The 12447-nt window shown below is 37.6% G+C and overlaps 1 pseudogene; it reads left to right on the top strand.

Moving 5' to 3' along the window:
* The first annotated feature begins 4115 nt into the window (after positions 1-4115).
* On the top strand, positions 4116-5719 carry LOC112655668 (calmodulin-alpha-like; annotated as a pseudogene).
* The last annotated feature ends 6728 nt before the right edge of the window (positions 5720-12447 follow it).

Raw genomic sequence — 12447 nt, 5'->3', positions numbered from 1 at the left:
TATTCCAGTGTGTGTGTGTATGTGTGTGTGTGTGTGTGTGTGTGTGTGTGTGTATAAAACACATTTTGCTTATCCATTCATCTGTCCATGGACAGTTGGGTTGTTTTTACATTTTATCTACTATAATAGTGCTGCCATGAACATGGGTGTACAAATATCTCTTTGAGACCCTGCTTTAAGTTATTTTTGGCATATATACTCAGAGGTGGAATTGCTAGGTTATGTGGCAATTCTTTTTTTTTTAATTTTTTGAAGAAAAGCCATACTGTTTTTCACAGGGACTATACCATTTTATTTTCCCACCAACAGCGCAACAAGGGTTCCAGTTTCTCTACATTCCAGCCAACACTTGTTATTTTCTGTTTTTTTTTTAATAGAAGGCATATTAATGGGCGTTAGATGGTATTTTATTATATTTTTGATTTGCATCTCCCTAATGACTAGTGATGTTGAGTATCTTTCATCTTAGTTTTTGGTCATTTGCATATATTCTTAGGAACAATGCCTGTTCAAGTCCTTTGTCCATTTTTAATTTTTGTTTTTATAGAGTTTACTCTATAATTTTTTGTTTCAGTTTTTCTTCCTGTTTTTCTGACTTTTCCTTTTTTGACTTGTCTTTCTCTTGCCACCTTCTAAGTTTTAGTATTTTCCAAGGACTTGTCTTTAAACTCCTTTTTGTCTTTGGTCCCTTCTTTGCCAAATCTTACCAGTGTGAAGATGATGTCTCCATTCATATTTTCTCTGTTGAGCTTTAACTTTGCTTCTGGCTCCCTGCTCTAACATTTCTTTTTTTCCTTCCAAGTTTTTATTTAAATTACAGTTAGTTAATGCACAGTGTAATATTAGTTTCAGGTGTAGAATTTAGTGATTCAACACTTACAACACCCAGTGCTCATTACAAGTGCCCTTCTTAATCCCCATCACGTATTTCACCTATTCCCCCACCTACCTCCTCTCCAGTAACCCTTAGTTTGTTCTCTATGGTTAAGAGTCTGTTTCTTGGTTTTTCTGTTTCTCTTCCCCAGGTTCATTTGTTTGGTTTCTTAAGTTCCACATATGAGTGAAATCATATGGTATTTGTCTTTCTCTGACTTATTTCATTTAGCATTATACTCTCTAACTCCATGTCATTGCGAATGGCAAGATTTCACTTTTTTATGATGACTGAGTAATATTACATGGTATATATATAGTCTTATTTATCCTTTCATCAGTTGGTAGATATTTGGGCTCTTTCTATAATTTGGCTATTGTCCTCTAACATCTCTTAATGATTTCAGTCTTACCTAAAATTCAGAGTGGGAATTTTGGTTGGTTTCTAGGCTGGTTGTTGGGCTGCTGTCTCATTAGTTTCCCATCTTTGAGTGTTCCCTTACTTTACATGGTCAGGATTGCTTGCTACCATGTCTAGCCTCTAAGAAGAGGGGTAGTAAGGGTAAGGGACTGAGGTCTGTAGCAGGGACCCTGGCTATTTGCTCAGGTAAAGCTTCCAATTCTCTATAAGAAGGGAAGTTATGAGTATTGATAGGTAACTAGGCTTCTCTTGTACAGGTAGCTTTATTATTCCTCATAGAGGCTTAGTATTTGTTGAATAGGAAGATCCCAATTGAGGAGTGCCATTGTGTGGGGAATGGCAGCAACCATAGCAGTGCCAACCACCAAAAGAATGAGCTCACAGACCTTGGCCCACTGCATCTTCGATGGATTGAGTTACCATGGAGGACTTAACACAAAGGCAATGGTTAAAACAGTGCTTTACTCATGGAAAGAAGAGACACATGAACAGCATCTCTAATGTGTGCCAGTCTACCATGGCCAGTGAGTCCCTCCTGATAACTGATGCAGAATGATGGACCAAACACATCCCTCTTGTGCTGCAGGTAAAAACTTCCTTCCTGTTGGTGGAACTGGAGGGAACAGATAATACTGATAGGGCAAGCCAGATGCCATATAACACACATAATTAAGCAATACAGAGAAGTTCATGGTTTGCCCAGGGCAGGGGAGAATCCTCCAGGGGAAAGGTTTCTTTGTGGGAATAATCTGGGGTCAAGTGATAGCTCAGCATCTAGCCTCTATTTAGGAGAATGTCCTGGGGCCAGGACACTTACTGGATAATCCTGAGGTGGGGGACAATAGGTCATGGAGAGGTTACTTCTCCAATAGTATTCTAACCAAATTTGGAGTATATTAGAATAGAGAATTATTGGAGCCGCTCCCTCTCTATTAGCTGGAATCCTGTCCTCAAGGACAGACTAGTCTGAAGGATCAATCTTATTACAGGAGTGGCTTCCTTTTTTAAAATTATTTCTGTTGTCCTTGACTAATAACTTTAAATATCCCAGTTATTTTAGTGGATTTTTAAAGCTTATATTACTTGGATATTGTGAGTTCAGTTCAAAGCTATTTGAAGGTAGTGTTCATTGCAGAACACCAAAGAGGGTAGGGCTCTGGTCAGGATGGCACCAGGGACATCTCTTGCAATATTTTTTTTTCTTGCAATATTTTTGCTGTGTTTCCTGGATATGGGAGGATTGACATGGAGGAATACCCCCCAAGATGATTTTTGTACTATTGGAATGTAAATAATCGTCGTGAAAATGTCTTTGGGAGTCTGTCTTGTCAGTATAAAACTTTGCCTGACTCTATGATGTGATAGATGCCACATGATATTCTGTAGCCAGACTCAAGTGGACCATGGTGACTGGAAATATAAATCCTGGTACCAGAAATATGACTACATGCTCATTTTTTAATACATACACTTCTCTAATATAATGTTCTTGTGGAATGCAAACTTGCTGAAGGAAACCTTAGCTAAGAAGAATCTCAGGCAGAATCATACATGCTTTAGGTAGGAGGCTCATCTGTATAATTGTGACCACTGAGAGCATAGTAAGGGTTACTGATAAAGCCCTCCTATACTCTGGAATAGCTGTATTGTAGCCAAAGCAATGTAATCAGTGCTGTGGGTCATAGTGTTTCCTGTACATTGTCCTCCCATCAGTGACCATATGGCACATTTGTAATTTGATTTCTCAGATTTCATATTCCACCAGGACTTCTCTGCCATGTTTTTTTTAAGATTTATTTTTATTTATTTATGATAGACACAGAGAGAGAGAGAGGCAGAGACACAGGCAGAGGTAAAAGCAGGCTCCATGCTGGGAGCCCGGCGCGGGACTCGATCCCGGGACTCCAGGATTGTGCTCTGGGCCAAAGGCAGGCGCAAAACCACTGAGCCACCCAGGGATTCCCCCCTTCTCTGCCATGTTAAAGAAGAATGTAATTAATATGATCATACATGTTTGACATGCTTTGCATGACATAAGCACACAAGAGAAAAAGTCTGGCCATGAAATGATATATGTAGAATAAGAGCAAGCTGGGGATGAGGATATAGTGCCGATTTGCATGAAAACTAAGTCTTCTCAGCGTGAATTTAGATGGAGTATGGTTCATGACTTTTTCCTCTGATTGGTTTATGGATGACTCTCAAAATAATTGTTGTTTTATTTTAAATGAAAAAAATGCAATGATGTGTCTTCGGAAGACTTTTCCTCTCTTTCTGTCTTGTCCTATATACTTGATCCTTATATTTTAAGAATTTTGGATCAATATCAAGAAACTTTATTTTACAATCACAAATACATGTAACCAAGAAGAATCAGATCAAGGTAATGAAGTAGAATGATTCTGTTAAAGCAAAAAATGTTTCTGTGTAAAACTGAGTAGTTCCACTAGATGGTAGCAAGTGGTTATATTTTATACCTTTACAGTGACTATTCATAAAATGCTCACTTTTCTTTCTTTTTTAGAAAAAGATTTTATGCATTTACTTTTTAAAATAAACTCTACATCCAGTGTGGGGCTAGAACTCACAACCCTGAGATCAAGAGTTGCATGCTCTACTGACTGAGCCAGCCAGGGACCCCGAAATGCTCACTTTTCTAAAATTAGAAAAACAGTTCTGGAAAAGTGAAAATTATATCTGAAATACTGCTTCCTTTGGAGAGGGTAAAACACAACTGAGTTCAAATGTATAAAAGAAAAAATGCAGATAAAACTTCTTTTCCTAATGAAGTAGCCCCTTCAAATGGCCAGAGAACACCAATTCTAGGCCTGCTTTCTGGTGACTTTTGACTTGTATTTGATAAAATTTTGCAGAAAGTTGTGGGTCCTGTGTTGACTATTTCTCCTAATGGTAAGCAGTGTGTATGCTTTAAAATGACCTTTCTCTGCAGTCGGGCAGCAACAGCAGCACAAGTGCAGAACGCATACAGTGCCTTAGCAGCAGCAGCAGCAGCAGCAGTGGAGGCACCCGAGCCATCACAGCTCCTGTGCTGGTGCAGCCACCCTCGTTCCCTCTGCTCTTCCTCTCTTTGCTAGCACCATGGCTGATGAGCTGACCGAAGAACAGATGGCTGAATTCAAGGAAGCTTTCTCCCTATTTGCCAAAGATGGTGATGGTACCATCACAACAAAGGAACTTGGCGCTGTCATGAGGTCACTGAGTCAGAACCCAACAAGAGCCTAATTGCAGAATATGATCAATGAAGTGGAGGCTGATGGTAATGGCATCATTGACTTCTCAGAATTTTTGACTACACTGGCTAGAAAAATGAAAGATACAGACAGTGAAGAAAATTTGTGAAGCATTCTGCATCTTTGGCAAGGATGAGAATGGTTACATCAATGTAGCAGAACTATGTCATGTCATGACAAACTTAGGAGAAACACTAACAGATGAAGAAGTAGATGAAATGATCAGAGAAGCAGATATTGATGGAGATGGACAAATCAACTACAGTTGATGACTGCAAAATGAAGACCTAATTTGAACTCCTTTTCCACCCTCTAGAAGAACCATATTGAATCTTTTACTGACCTCTTGCAAAAAAAGTTCATTTTCTCATTCTGTTTCTCTAAAGCAAAACTGAATGTTGAAGTACCTTCTGTCCACACACTCAAAATCTGCACATATTGGCTGGTGGTCCTGCATCCTAAAGATAAGCGACATATCAGTTTTACTATATAAACACTTGTACTGCCTTATGATAAGGAAGCAGTTAGTGGACTCCTTGCAGTTCCATTTGCTAATGATTAATACACTATTTGGGCTTGCCAGCTTTTCATGCATGCAGCTTGACAATTGAGCATACTCAGGCATTTGTATTAAAAATGAAAAATGAAAAAAACCAAACTTGAAACCTATTCAAATGAGTTCTAGTTCAATTTGTTAGTATGTATTGTCATAGCTGGTTTACTGAAAACAAACATCTAAAATTAGTTTACCTCAGGATGCGGTGCAGAAAGATGGGTGAAGGATAAACTGTCTAGATGTGGCCCCACTTAGCAGGACAGCCCTTTTATACTTCTGTTTGTCCTGACCCCTGGTGAAAATGACATACATGCTGGTGGCATCCTGTATATTTTGGTTTAGTGTTGTCTCTGTTTTACTAGAGTGAAATGGGTGTCAGGCTGTCACCATTCACACAAATTTTTAAAAAGAAACCTTTAACAAGGGAGCATCTTGGACTCTCTGGTTTTAAAACCTTTTGAACCATGACTTGGAGCCAGTAGAGTACACTGTGACTGTGGACTTCAGCAGAGCCATCAACATTGCTGTTGAAGAACTTGTAATTTATGTCCATTCCAAGTTGTAAATTCTGGTCTTTTTTTTTTTCAATAAAAAGACTATTAACTTAAAAAATAAAATGACTTTTCCCTAGATTCCCATGGTGGGTCATGAAGTTGGTTGTGGTGAAATAAAATTTGAAATTAAGAGAACAGTTGGAGGAGTTAAATTTGATAGCGGAACAATAGTATAAATAAACATTTAAAAATAAGATTTTATCTGCTTTTGACCTATCTTCTATACACTTTTCATTAGTTTTGCCAAATAGAATTTCATATAGGTAGTCTGTTAGTGGTTCATGGTTTGACTAAGGATAACCTAATTAAAAATAGACATTTCACAAGAGGGATAGGATTGAAGCAAACAAATGAGTGGTATCACTCATGTACGTACCACAGTTTGTTTAATGAGTCACCCATAGAGAGGCATTTGGGCTGTTTCCAGGTTTTGGCTTTTACAAAGAAAGCTGCTAAGAAAATTCACATATATGCTTTTGCACAAATATAATTTTCATTCCTCTGGGATAAATAAATACACAGGTTTGCAATCACTGAGTCATTTGGTAGTTAAATGTTTAGTTTTAAAATAATCCATCTAGGGATCCCTGAGTGGCGCAGCGGTTTGGTGCCTGCCTTTGGCCCAGGGCGCGATCCTGGAGACCCAGGATCGAATCCCGCATCAGGCTCCCAGTGCATGGAGCCTGCTTCTCCCTCTGCCTATGTCTTTGCCTCTCTCTCTCTCTCTGTGACTATCATAAATAAATAAATTAAAAATAAATAAATAAAATAAAATAATCCATCTAATTTTTCTGTAGTGGCTGTACTGTTCTACATTTCCACCAGCAACATATGGGTGATTGAGTTTCTCATCATGTTTGTCAGCATTTGGTGCTGTCATTATTTTATATTTTAGCCATTCTCATAGGTATGAAGTGATACTTTATTGTAGGTTTAACTTGCATTTCCCTAATGGATAATAATATTGAACATATTTTCATGTGCTTATTTATCATCTCTATATCCTCTTTATTGAAATATCTGTTCACACTTTTTGTCTGTTTTCTAATTGAATTGTTCTTTTTCACTGTTGAGTTTTTAGTGCTCTTTGTGTATTATACATACTGGTCCTTTGTCAAACATGGGGCTTTGAAATATTTCGTCTCAGTCTGTGGCTTGGTCTTCTTAACAGGATTTTTACAGAGGAAAAGTTTTAAATTTTGATGAGGCCCATTTTACCAGATAAACTCTTTTACTAGATTTCTTATCTGATATTCAGTTTGTGAAGGAACACATAATAAGACAATTATTAGAGATCCATTGTAATATATTATAATTTATAATGTCCATGTCCCATCCTGGACTAAACACTTGAATAAAAAGCACAATTTATTTATATTCCTGTGAGTAATAAAACTACCTGTGCACATCCTTTATTCCTATTTTCTACCTCAATTAGACTGAAACATTTTTGAGGATATAAGATTATGTTTATTCACCCTGAATCCTCTTTGAAGTTGAGTATACAGAACCAGTGTTCAACAAATGTATTTTAATATTCCATCAATGCATCATGGCAGGCTGTAAAGATGTAGAGTTTGTGATATTGAGTTAAAATTTTGGCTTTACCCCTTGCCCACAGTGAAAAATTGGGTGAGTCATTTCACTTCTTTAGCTTCAATTTCCTTACCTAACATTTTGGGTAATAACCAATGGGCTTGTCATGGGGTTCAAAAGAGATCACATATGTAAGGCACCCAGTAAGGTGCTTGACACTTAGTAGATTGTGAATTAAATGGTAAGTATTGCAGTTATCAGGATTTCAGCTCTGTAAATCCTGAAGCAGGCATTATAAGGGCCAGTTTAAAGGCTTGAGTGTATCAATAGATACCATGTGATGTGAACTGAACTGTATGAAAAGTCCTGATTATCTTAAACCAAACATTCAAGAGAAAGCATAATTTTATTATCCAGTACAAAATTTTACGGTTTGGTGGTTATATCAAGGCCATTTAAAAGATAGAGTTTATGCAGTTTCAAGTTGAGAAATCTTTGAACCTGAATAAAACAGCAAATGTTTATAAAAATTTATTAATGCATGGAAGAAAAATTATCCAGTAATTATAACACACTAAAATATTTATATGTTTTATTGAATCTTGCATTTCTTCATAAGCATAATATAATAATCAAGCTGAGTTAAATGTCTCTGCTTAAATGTAAGGTAAATTTAATTGAGTGGTGAATATAAAATTAACATAGAAAATTACAGAGCAAAACACAAATATTTTATGTCAGTTAATGACTTAGCATTAGCTAAGAGATTTCATTTTACCTATGTTTCAATTAACAATATAGCTATATTTGCAGTTCAGAAATTGCTTCTCTTATGTTGTTATAGTTAGCAATTTATATCAACACAAGTTTCAGTTACATATTCTTGTAATCATTTTAATTTTCAAGAGTTGCAGAATTTGATTTCATTCGTCTTTAGCAAATGCTTCTTGAATCTTATGATTACATTAAGCTATGATTAACAAGACTGCCCCCCCTCCAGATTATTTGTATGCATATGACAATTTGGGAAACTCTGCTGTAGCTGTAAAAGACAGACTGCAAGAATTATAGAGTTTAGCTGGAGGTTAACTTTCTGCTGCCCAAGAAGACTAAATATTGATAGACTTGGATATTAAATTTTTTTAACCACAATATTCTAATTAAGTGTTTCTCAAAGTGTGTCCCTTTGACACCTGGGCCTAACCTACCCAGGCAACTTCCTACAGATTCCAAGACAAGTTCCAGATAAGCTGAATCAGAATTTCCTAAAATGCAGCTCAAGAATCTACATCTTTAACAAGTACTGTATGTAGATGATTCACATGTAAGGTTTGAGAGTTTATATTTGCAGTTTAGACCAAGGTTTACTGGTTACATCATGGCAAATAGGTTATATACTGTGAAACAAGAGAGGCTACCATGCCACTGTACAACAGTATTTTATGTTGGGCTAAATTCCTAGTAGTCATGGCCTGTGTGTGGTGGCTTCCAATTTATCAGCAGTTCATAACCACACTTAGCCTCCACTCTGAAAAATTATACAAATGTACAACATGGACATTCTGTGCTTTCTTCTTGGCCTTCAGTTGAGAAAAATAAATACTGTCCACTGTAGCCAGCCAGGGAAGAAATTGGAGGAATAAATATCCCAACTTCTCTTTTGTCCTACCCTGCAATCCCCTGCCTGTGCCTCTGATTGGCTTAACTCAAGAAGAAGCCAGAGCATAAGGAAGTCAGTTGATACATTCCATGGAGATTAGTACAAGGCATAGAGAAGGAAGGAATAAAATGAGGAGGGGGGGAGAGAATTTTCAGCATATCCATTTAAAATACCTCAAATGTAGTACTGTCATGGTATAGTATATACTATACCATGAATTGGTTAAAGCAACATTTTGTAAGGAGTATATGAATCAGAGTGAGGGTAGGTATGAGGAAGCTTTTTACTTGGTTTTGCCAGTCTCAGCTCCAAAATATTTACTGCTATTGCCGTGTAGGGTCCAATCAGGAAACTCATTTTTAACACATCTAGAGGGTCTCTATAGCTTTGATCTTTAGGTAAAGAATACAAAAGAATGATGAATACATTTGATTTAATGGAACCCATAAACATTTCAATATGTAATGAATATTACATAATTATATGCCATCACTATAGATTAAATAAAGTGGGTTCTGATATTACTTTACAGTTAACAACTCAAGGAACAGATGAAAACCCCTTCTTAGGAGTAACCAAAAGAATGGTCTCTGGTCTGCTAATGTCTAGATTTCTCTTCTTGCATGGTCTACTCTGTTAGAATGTAATTTCTGTTGTATATAAACAGAAATGCAAATTAATAGAAACGTAAATTAATAATGGCTTAATGAAAAACGATGAATACCCACCATTTTCTTCGACGTGGATAGAACTGGAGGGCATTATGCTGAGTGAAGTAAGTCAATCGGAGGACAAACATTATATGGTCTCATTCATTTGGGGAATATAAAAAATAGTGAAAGAGAATGAAGGGGAAAGGAGAGAAAATGAGTGGTAAATATCAGAGAGGGAGACAAAACATGAGAGACTCCTAACTCTGGGAAACAAACAAGGGGTAGTGGAAGGGGAGGTGGGCGGGGAGATGGGGTGACTGGGTGATGGGCACTGAGGGGGGCACTTGATGGGATGAGCACTGGGTGTTATGCTATATGTTGGCAAATCGAACTCCAATAAAAAATATACAATAAGGGATCCCTGGGTGGCGCAGCAGTTTAGCGCCTGCCTTTGGCCCAGGGCGCGATCCTGGAGACCCGGGATCGAATCCCACGTCGGGCTCCTGGTGCATGGAGCCTGCTTCTCCCTCTGCCTATGTCTCTGCCTCTCTCTCTCTCTCTGTGTGACTGTCATAAATAAATAAAAAATATTAAAAAAAATATACAATAAAAAATAATGGCTTAAAGAAAATAGAAATTCACCTTTCTTTTAGGTAGTAGTCCCTTGCTGATATGGCACCAGTGTTCTATATGGTTTATTTTGTTCTTCTGTCCTTCCTCTGTACTTATCTATACAGTTCAAGATGGCCATAACATTTGTGTACCAGATAGCAGGATGGAAGAAATCACAGGAGGGAGGGAAGGAAAATACACTTCTCCCTTTAAGGGTGAGAACTAAAGTTTGTACACATAATTTCTCTACATATTCTGTTGGCTAGAACTTTATCACATGAACATGCATAGGAGTCAAAGAGGCTCAGGAATTCAGCCTTTAGTTGGGCAGTCCTAGTAAGTATACTATTTGATTATGTCAAAATGGATCACAGACTTAAATGTAAAATGCAAAGCTATAAAATCCCTAGAAGAGAACATATGAGAAAATCTGGATAGCCTAGGGTTTGGTGATGACTTTTTAGATGTAACATCAAAGACAATCCATGAAAGAAGGAATTGGCAAGCTGTACTTCATTAAAATTAAAAATTCCCGCTCTTTGGAGGACACTGTCAAGAGAGAAAAAGAGAAGGCACAGACTGGGGGAAATATTTGTTTTTTTAAAAAGATTTTATTTATTTATTTGACAGAGAGAGAGAGAGTACAAGCAGGGGAAGCAGCAGGCAGAAGGAGAAGGAGAACCAAGCTCCCTGCTGAACAAGGAGCCCGATGCTGGGCTTGATACCAGGACCCTGTGATCATGGCCTGAGCTGAAGGCAGACACTTAGCTGACTGAACCACCCAGGTGCTCCTGGGAAAAATATTTGTAAAAGACAAATATGGTGATGGACTATTATTCAAAATATACAAAGAACTCCTAAAAGTCAACAATAGAGAAACAAACAATCCAATTTAAAAATGGGCCAAAGACCTTGTATACCAAGGAAGATATACAAATGGCAAATAAACATATGAAAAGATGCTCCTTATTATATGTCATCAGGGAAATACAAATAAAAGCAACAATGAGACGCCACTGAGCACTTATTAGAATGGCCAAAAATTAGAACATTGACAATATCAAAAACTGGTGAGAATGGGAAGCAACTGGAACTCTCCATTATTTGCTGATTGGAGTACTAAATGGTACAGCCACTTTGGATAACAGTTTGGTGGTTTCTTAGAAAACCAAACACACCATGCAACCCGGCAGTTGCATTCCTTGGTATTTATTCAAATGAATTGAAAATACCTGCACAAAAATCTGCACAAAGATGTTTCATAATTGTCAAAACCTGGGAAGCAATTAAGATGTCCTTCAGTATGTGAACAAGTAAATAAACTGTGATACATCTAGGCAACAGAATATTAATATTTTTTAAGATTTATTTATTTATTTGAGACAGTGAGAGAGCTCAAGCGTGGGTGGAGGGGCACAGGGAGAGAGAGAATCCTGAAGTAGACTCCCCACTGAGTGTGGAGCCTGATGCGAGGTTCTATCCCAGAGCCCCGAGATCATGATCTGAGCTGAAATCAAGAATAGGCTGCTTAACCGATTGAGCCACCCAGGCACACCTAGACAACAGAATATTATTCAGTGCTAAACTGAAAGGAGCTATCAAGCTATGTAAACATATTAGGGGGAAACTTAAATAGATATTACCAAGTGAAAGAAGCCAATCTGAAAAGGCTACGTATTATATGATTCCAACTATATGACCTTCTAGAAAAAGAAAACTATGGAGACAGTAAAAGGAACAGTGGTTGACAGGGCTTAGCAGGGAGAGAGGGTTGAATAGGCAGGGCACACAGGATTTTTAGGGCAGTGAAAATACTCTATATGATACTGTGATACTGTGGTAGATATATATTTGTCCAAACCCATAGAATGTACAAGACCAAGACTGAACTCTAATGCAAACTATGGACTTTTGATTATAACGACATGTCAGTGTAGGTTCATCAGTTGTAACAAATGTCCTCTGTAGTAGGGGATATTAATAATGGGGATAATGCATGTGTGGGGTCAGGGAGTATATGAGAAATCTTTGTACCTTTTCCTCAATTTTGTTGTGAACCTAAAACTGCTTTAAAAAATATGGTCTAGGGGCACCTGGGTGGCTCAGCCGGTTGAGTATCTGTCTTCAGCTCAAGTTATGATCCCAGGGTTCTGGGATGGAGCCCTACATCAGGCTCTCTGCTCAGAGCGTGCTTTTCCCTCTACCTCTGCCTGCCACTCTGCCTACTTGTGCTCTCTCTCTGTGCCAAATAAGTAAGTAAGTAAGTAAGTAAATAAATAAATAAATAAATAAATAAATAAATAAATACTTAAAAAAATTAAGTCTATTTAA

This window comes from Canis lupus, chromosome X (genome assembly GCF_003254725.2).
Source record: "Canis lupus dingo isolate Sandy chromosome X, ASM325472v2, whole genome shotgun sequence".
Classification (NCBI taxonomy): Eukaryota; Metazoa; Chordata; class Mammalia; order Carnivora; family Canidae; genus Canis; species Canis lupus.
Note: the sequence above shows the minus strand (reverse complement) of the source record. Positions and strands in the feature narration are given on the sequence as shown.